Source organism: Gekko japonicus, unplaced genomic scaffold, assembly GCF_001447785.1.
Source record: "Gekko japonicus isolate JY-2015 unplaced genomic scaffold, Gekko_japonicus_V1.1 scaffold3182, whole genome shotgun sequence".
Classification (NCBI taxonomy): domain Eukaryota; kingdom Metazoa; phylum Chordata; class Lepidosauria; order Squamata; family Gekkonidae; genus Gekko; species Gekko japonicus.
The window spans coordinates 84,367-93,677 of record NW_015176544.1 but is presented as its reverse complement, the minus strand read 5'-3'; positions in this window follow the sequence as shown (position 1 = coordinate 93,677).

Here is a 9,311-nt window from a genome sequence, read left to right as displayed (position 1 = left end):
AATAGCCTGGCCCATCACTGCAAATTTCTGCTTCAGAAATACTGGTTTGCTCCTGTATTGATTAACCCTATATTGATTAATACATTGGTTTCAGCGGGCTTTACACAGAGTAACTGCATTGCAAGTGCCATGCTGAATAAAGGAAAGGCACTATCATGGCCCTAAGAATATACTACTAATACTAGACTGCCAAGATAGGGACAATGGGACTACCATTATGGTACTGGTCCAGGACTGGCAAATTGATAACTTCTCTGAGCTTGATACAAAACTTTAAAATTTCAGAGTGAAACTATAGGAGAGGAAGGGAGTTAAGAAAAGAGATACTGCATGAGAATACAGCTGAGGTTTTGTGGGATACTCCAAAAAAGAAATGTTGCTACTATTCTACCTCTTTTTTCTTGATCCTGCACTCTTATTAAGACTTAGGAGAGCTTAAGTTGTGTCCTGCTCTAGGTAGCAACCTTCAGTTTCATTTCACTTTCTTCTTCCTCACACAAGCACAGGGAGCACTGAAAGGGAACATAATCAGGGCTATTTTGGGGCAGGAACGCACAGGAACGGAGTTCCGGCTGGCTCCCAAGTTGGCCACACCCAGCAGGAACTCATTAGCATAATAGGCCACACATGCAAAGGAGTTCCTGCTAAAAAAAAGCCTTGGGTTTTGACCACAAACATGGTCAACAGAATAAGAAGCAAAAGGTGGGCGCGGCTGGATGACCACACTTCTGGTAACATGGGTGTGTGGCCTAATATGCTAATGAGCTGTGCTGTCAGGGGTGTGGCTTAATATGCTGATGTGTTTCTGCTGTTGGGTGTGGCCTATTATGCTAATGAGTTTCTGTTTGGCTTTTTCTACAAAAAAGCCCTGAACATAATAAGTTGGCAGGCACTTTCTCCCACTCTTAAAATGATACCATCCAAGCATAACCAGCTATTCTGCTCCCCAGTGCTTATATTCCATGATTCACCACATTCCTAATGCTTAAATGCCAGAATTTACCATCTAGAATTTACCATCTTTAATGATAGATTGCATATTTTTGTCAGGAGATCCACAAGTTCCCATTTGAGTGCTTTCAAATTACATTACATTTGTGATTTATAAACCGCCCTATCCATGAGGCTCAGAGCAGTTTACAGACAATTTTTATCTAAGCTAGGAGTACAATGGTAAGGGGAGGGTATTTTCCTAACGAGGCACCTAACAGCAGGATCCTTCTTGGATTCGGCGGTGGATTCGAGGGTAGTTCTTTCCCTCAAGGGCGCAGATGTCCAGTGTTGAAGTAGGGATTCTCTGCAGTAGTGGCTTTTTTCCAGCAGATGGCCCCCACAGAACACGAACGAGGCAGCTCGACTCTGTCCAATCGGCTCCAGTCTCCGTTGCACGTCATGCTCTCCAGGCACTGGTCTCCGTACTCTGGCTCGCTGCTCGCCGCCATCTTCGCCTTATCGTCATTGATTCAACACCATTGCCGTTGCTTTTAACACCGATCACGGAGGAAAGGTGCCCCCCGCTCGAAAGGAGCAGGTACCCATTTACCTACTTGCCCATACAGGCTTTCGGACCGCTGGGTGTGCGGGAGCTGGGACAGAGGGCCAGGAGCTCACCCTGGCTGCGGTGGGACTCGAACTGCCATCGGCAGTTCAGCTAGATTAACCTGCAGGCTTTTTAACGCCATGCGCCACTGCTCCCATTAAATCTCTTGGATGTATGCCATCTGGCCCTGGTGATTTGTCAGTTTTTAATTTGTCCATCAGTCATAGGACCTCCTCTCTCAACACCTCAATCAGACTTGGGTCTTTTAACATCCCTCCTGAAATCAGCGGTTCTGGGGTGGGCAAGCACCTCCCTTTTTCTACAGTGGAAACAGAAGCAAAAAATGCATTTCACTTCTCTGCCATTTCCCTATCATCCTTTAGTAATCTTTTCACCCCTTTGTCATCCTAGCACCCCACTGCCTCCATAACTGGTTTTCTGCTTTTAATGTATTTGAAGGAATTTTTATTGTTGGTCTTTATGTTTTTTGCAATATGTTTCTCATAATGCCTTTTTGCCTGTCTGATCACCGTCTTGCATTTTATTTGCCACAGCCTGTGCTCCCTTTTATTTGCTTCACTCAGACCAGCCTTCCACCACTTAAAGGAATCCTTCTTACCTTTTACTGTTTCCATTACTCTGTCCATAACCATGCAGGCCTTTTTTTATACCTATTCATACCTCTCCTAACCTGCGGTATACATTTTGGATGAGCTTCTAGTATTATAAATTTTAAATAGTTTTAAATACTCTCCAGGCTTCCTGAAGGGATTTGACTGTCCTTACCTTTCCTTTTAGTTTCTTCGTCGCAAGTCCCCTCATTTGACAGAAATTACCTTCTAAAGCTAATGCTATTAAATAATAGCATTATGGTCACTGTTCTCTCACCAAGTCTTGAGCATTACCTAGGACTAAATCCAGGATCACCTCCCCCCGGTAGGGTCTGTGACCATCTGCTCCATGGCAGAGTCATTGAGAGTATCTAGAAAACCAATCTTTTGAACACACATTGACCCAATCCTTCCTATTTTATATCCAGGAATCACTGTATCCCATTGAATATCCTCATCCCACCAAGTTTCTGAAATGCCCACACTGTCTATGTTCTCCTGTGACACTAAGCACTCCAGCTCTCCCATTTTACCTCGGACACTTATAGTATTTGCATATAAACATCTATCATTCCCCAGACGTGTTAGGCCTGCAACCTTCTTCCTGTGGCCTCTAGACCTTGCCAGGCAGTCAACATTGCCTGTCACCCTCTCAGTAGCCAGTCCTAATCTATTTTCATCTAGAAGTGTAACAGCTACTCCTTCATCTTGTAGAGATGAGCCATCCTAAACCAGAGACATTTCATCTCCTGTGCTTTCCCCCAGGATTTAGTCTAAAATGTGTGACTGTACCTCAGCTTTCAGAAGTTGATACTGCTCACACACACACACACCCCATACTAGGAATTTGTACTACAAGGTTTGGAAGATGAATCTTTTGTTTTATTTTACATAGCTTTATCAAGTTATTGGTCAAAACAGAACAATGCTGTATAGTTCAGAGATTCAAAAGCAAGTAAAGGTTTAAAGGATGACTTTTAGAGAAATAAAGAAGTTCCCTATGTCTTGTTCTAGCTGAGCTGATTTCCTGACCTGAAATTACTACTGTGGTGCAGGACTCTCTTCCACCTCATCTTTGGTTAGCTCACAGACAGTCCATCTGTGGCAGAATTTGATTAAATCACAGATTTTCTTAAGGGCTCTTTTTGTAGCAGACACACCCCTAATGTAGCCAATCCTCCAAGAGTTTACAGTAGCCCCTGTAAGAAGAGCTCTGTAAGCTCTTGGAGGATTGGCTACATTAGGGGTGTGTCGCCTAATATGCAAAGGAGTTCCTGCTAGAAAAAGAGCCGCTCATATCAGTTCATCTATTGGTCAGATCTGATTGTATAAAATGTTTTTAATCTTTGACAGTTAATTAAAGCAGTTGCAGAAATATCAGATTTACTGCTTTTGAGATTAAGAGTTAAATTTGGCCTTCCAATCTTGCTTAAAAAGATAATGAACACATATGTTTCTTTAGCTGCACCTGTTTGATTATCTCATAAAAACCGATCATATCTAGATGACGTTTAAGTTAGAAATATCTAGTACAAGAAAATATTGTTTTTTTAATATAAGTGCATTGATGTGATAAATAAATTGATGTAATAAATAAATCAGATTTTCTGGATGGAACTTTCAGAAGATATTAGGTGAGATTTCAGTTTGTATGTGTCAGTTGGTTAACAAAGAGTATTATTTGGGATCAACCATCTTTGGGGTCACTGGACTTTCCTGCTGGGGAGTGCAAGAACTAGTTATGCATGTTTTGTCTCTACTTGGTGAGTTACCTTGGGCCCTTGCTGTCAGGAAAGGTGGTCAAAAACATTTGAAATAAATAAATTGAATCCTAAGTAGGACAGGGAATCTGTCTTAATTGTTTTAAGATGTAGTTCATTGAGGGATCCTTGTCTCTTTGTGACCCCAGCAGCAACATGAGTGGGGCACTTCCCAGCAGCTTCTTCTGGGTGGCCTCTTCAAGTTTCGCTACAGAACTGACGCACAGCCTCATCATTTCTCTTGCTTTCAGTTCTTAACCCTGGTTCCAGGCCAAAGGAGGCCGCAGCCACAGTCGTATGTGAAGAAGCAGAGCTGCATGGACTAGGGTTGCCAGCTCCGGGCTGGGAAATACCTGGATATTTGAGGAGGGTGGAGCCTGGGGAGGGAGGGGTTCGAGGAGGGGAGGGACCTCAGCCTGGTACAATGTCATGGAGTCCACCCTCCAAAGCAGCCATTTTCTCCAGGGGAACTGATCTCTGTGGTCTGCAAATCAGTTGTAAAAGTGGGAGATCCCCAGGCCCCGCCTGGAGGCTGGCAACCCTAGCCATGAGCTAATTCAGTACAGGGAAGATTCATAGAGAGAAGCCAAAGGCCAAACACCCGGAGGGAATATAGGATTTGGCTGAATAACAGGTGGTGCCCAAGGTAGGACGCTTGGTTTAAGGAGAAGATCAAGAGATGGTAAATGCCTATGTGAAAGCAGGACTGACCTATGGAGCTTCCAGCTATCCACTTTGACCATATTCCATTAATTTTACCCATCATCATTAATCCTTTTAAATAATAGATTACCGTTGTCTATGTAGGTTTATACTTTAAAACAAACTTGTTATTGAGAAAATTTCACCTTTAATGTGACTTGATGTAATGTTATATGTTTGTTTTCAAAGATATCGGTTCACAGTCTATCTGGTTATACTTGTGTTACTATGTTTTTCAAATTGTGGACAAAAAATAAAAATAAAATTAAAAAAATAAATAATAATCCTTTTAAATTATCTACCTCATTATCTAAAACCAACTGTGTCCCCCTCCCCCCTCAGCTTCTGTGCATTCTCATAATGAATAAACTCTGCCAAATTATGAGCAGGATCGTACTAACACATGCTGTGTGAAAAGGAAACGTGTAATGGGGCTGTAGCTGGAATCTAAAAGGTCACTGTGACAACTGATTTCATATGGCAGTATATCCTTGAATTCATGCTATTTTAATACAATTCAGCAGCTGACTTCTTGTGAACACCAGCAGCCAGGGCACACTGAATGCATGATAATGCTGCAGTGGCAAGTCTTTTGGTTCTGAGACTGATGGAGACATCACAGTGAGACATGAAGTGGTGAAAAATAAATAATATGACCACTGTTGTTGCGTTACATTTTATGTTTTAACACAATCTAACAAGCTTGGCCGAATTCAAGCTCTGAAATGACTCTGTAATTTTACAGTATGCTATGAGATGCTTGCTAGAAAAACTGCATGCCATACTAGAGTTGACAGCTCTGGGTTGGGAAATATGTGGAGATTTTGGGGATGGAGCCTGGGGAGGGTGAGGTTTTGGGAGGGGAGGGGCCTCAGCAGGGTATAATGCCACAGAGTTCACCCTCCAAAGCTGCCATTTTCTCAAGGGAAACTGATCTTGACTGTCTGTTAATAACAGAAGATCTCCAGGTGCCACCTGCCGGTTTGCGACCCTATGCCATACATATAAACACACTGTAAACTCTCAGAATTATTACCATTTTGTAATTATAAAGTGGGAAACCTTTAAGCAGAGCTGCGGTAGCTCAGGTGGTTAAGACACTGAACTGCAGGCTGTGGAAGGTCAGTAGTTCAGCAGTTTGAGACCCGGGTGCCGCATGACGGAGTGAGCTCCCATCTCTAGTTCCAGCTCCTGCCAACCTAGCAGTTTGAAAGCAAGAAATTGCAAGTAGATAAATAGGTACCACTTTGGTGGGAAGGTAGCAGCGTTCCGTGCGCCTTGGTGTTTAGTCATGCCGGCCACATGACCACGGAAACGTCTTCGGACAGCGCTGGCTCTTCGGCTTTGAAATGGGGATGAGCACCACAACCCTAGAGTCGGACTCAACTGGCTTTCGAGCAAGGGGAACCTTTACCTTTAACCTTTAAGCATTCCCCTTATCCACAGCTGCAGGAACCTCCAGCTTCTGCATTCATCACTCTTATTATCAGAGCCTTCCAATAGGTATGAGCAGCCTAAAAGAATTTCCTGCCAGTGCTTTGTCTCTTAACACTAAATCTTGTTCCTATACCCCAGTACATCCTTCATCAAAGTTTTAAACTGACAACTGGATCCCTCTTCCAGTCCCTTGTGGTGCAGTGAGGTATGACCTATAGCCATTTTTAATGCTAAGACACACAAAGAAATTGCTTGGGCACCTTTGGAGTGCCTGAGTGGGATTCTAAACTTCTCTGATCCAAGAAACTTCATTCAGGAATACTCAGATTGTCCCTCCTCCATTTCACATGGCACTAAACTAAATTATTATTATTATTATATAACACTTAGAGTGTTCAAAGTACTTTGTATAAAATCAATACAGTCATACAGTACTTTTTATAGGCGGTGATTATCATGGAAATGATTGACAAGAGTGGTCTTAACCACAGGACAACTGGGGCTGATGTCCCAAGCCCTGCACTGCCCTACTACCCTGTTTCCCTGAAAATAAGACCTACCCCCAAAATAAGCCCTAGCAGGATTTCTATGCATTTGTGGTATAAGCCCTAGTGTGTCTTCTTGAAAAAAATAAAATAAAAGACAGTGTCTTATTTTCGGGGAAACACGGTAGTATGGGCTGGGGGCTACCAACCTCAGCTGCCAGCGGTGGGGCAAGAGAAGCCACATATGCTTGGTGAGGTCAAGCGATAGAGGTGGGGGGGGGGTTTGTCTGCTGCACCTGTGCAGCCAGTCAACCACCCATCCCTTAGGCCAGGCTGGAGCTGCATGGTCATGCTGCACACCCTCCAGGCCAACACAGCATGTACTCTCTTTAAAAAGAACTTCTCTCACAGGGTCTTAACAAAAACATGGAATTCTTCACACATTATATCGTATCATGAGAACATAAAGAGTAGTCAGCTCACTGCAGAGAGAGGAAAGTGGAATTTTAACAAGTGATGAGGAGACAGCAGAACTACTCAGTTCCAACTTTGCCTAAGTTTTCTCTTGCAAGGAAAATGCTGCTCAACTTGGCTAAAAGAGAACACATGATGAAGGGAGGGAGTTGCAGCCTACAACAGGCATAGGAATGGTACATAAACACCTTGTTTCTTTAAATGAAAATCAAGTCCTCGGGGCCAGATGAACTGCATCCAAAGGTACTAAACGAACTTGCTGATGTAATTTCTGAGACTCCATCCATCATTTTGTAAGAATTCTTGGAGAACAGGTGAGGTGCCGGAAGACTGAAGGTAGGCAAATGTTGTTCCTATCTTCAAGAAGGGGGAAAAGTAGGATCTGGACAACTACCAGCCCATCAGTTTGACATCCATACCTGGGAAGGTTTTAGAACAAATAATCAAAAAGTCAGTCCTTGAGCATTTAAAAAAGATGGCTGTGATTACTATGAGCCAGCACAGGGTCCTCAATAACAAGTGATGTCAGTCTAACCTTTTTTAAGAGAGTTTCTACCTTGTTGGATCAGGGGAATGCTGCGGACACAGTTTATCTTGATTTCAGTAAAGCTTTTGATAAGGTTCCACATGATATTCTTGTTGACAAGTTGGTAAAATATGGTTTGGATCCTACTGTTGTTAGGTAGATTTGTAACTGGTTGACAGATTGTACCCAAAGAATGTTTGTTAATGGTTCCTCATCCTCTTGGAGAAGACTGACAAGTAGAGTGCCTCAGGAATCTGTCGTGGGCCCTGTGTTGTTCAATCCTTTAAATTACTTGGGTGAAGGAATAGAGGGGATGCTCATTAAATTTGCAGATGATACTAAATTAGGAGAGGCAGCAAACAGAGTACAAGACAGAATCAAGATACAGGATGATCTTGACAGACTGGAAAATTGGGCTAAAACTAACAAAATGAATGTCAACAGAGATAAATGAAAGTTCTGCATTTAGGTAGGAAAAATCACATGAATAATTATAGGATGGGGGAGCCTTGTCTTGGCAGTAATACATGCAAAAAGGATCTAGGGGCCTTAGTAGACCATATATTGAACATGTGGCAACCGTGTGATGTGATTTTGGGCTGCATCCACAGAAGTATAGTGTACAGATCACAAGAAATCTAGTCCAACATACTGTTTCATGCTGTAGCCAACCAGTTGCCCTGAAAGGCCAAACAGACATGGCATAGAGACTGAAGGCCTCCCTTGCTACTGCCTCCCAGCACTGGTATTCAGAGGTTTGCTGCTTCTGTAGATGGAGGTTCCTTCTGTCATCGTGGCTAGCGGCCACTGATGGACCTTTCCTCTGTCTACCCCCTTTTAAAGCTATCTACGTTCATGGCTCTCACTGGTAGTGAATTCTACAGTTTAATTACTCACTGAGTAAAACAGTATTTCCTTTTGTCTGTCCCAAACCCAGTATTTCCCCACAATTTAATTGGGTGTTCCCAAATTCTAGTATTATAGGAGAGGAAGAAAAATCTCCTTCTCTCCACTTTCTTTACCCCATGCATAATTTTATATGCCTCTGTCATGCCTCTCCTTAGCTGTCTTTTTTCTAGACTGAAAAGTCCCAGGCTCTCCAGCCTTTCTGTTAAGTCCGGCGCTTAACAATGAGTCGGAGAGTGATTTCAGCAAAGACTCAAGTTTATTCAGCTCTTCGTTCACTTCTTCGACACGGTACAACATCTGATAGCCCGAACAGTTTGCCCATTGAAACTGCCCGGTATTTAAACATTCCCGGCTAATATAGCCACTCCTACTATACACATAACAACCAATCCGGTTGAGCGCATAAGGACCAATCACAAACGTTCCCGCTTGCAGCGTGCTTGAATGTGATTGGGTCGCGAGTCTTGGACTAGAATCCTCTGTCCAAGACGAAGCTTAACATTGCTTCCCTATGTGATGATTCACATAAAACCTCCTGTACTCATGGCAGCTATGAATACATTACAATTCCCTCCCCCCTAAGCAAAAATCATCCTGAACAATCGTAATCACTTAGGTAGGTGGGTGCGCGTCTCGTTCGCTGAGACCTACGAGGTGAACTCGTCTCAGGGTACCTTTCCCTCAGTGGTACTCCGTGTGACTCTGGGACCTCAGAGTCAGGAACGTCCCCGTCCGTTGCATGCGGTTCAAGATTAGGGGTCTGCCCTATCTCTTGACCGCTACTGTAGCCCTCAGGCCCTACAGTACCTGCCTCTTCTAAAGGCCATGGGGGTTCCTCCGCAGACTCAGCCGGCTGCACGGTAGGAC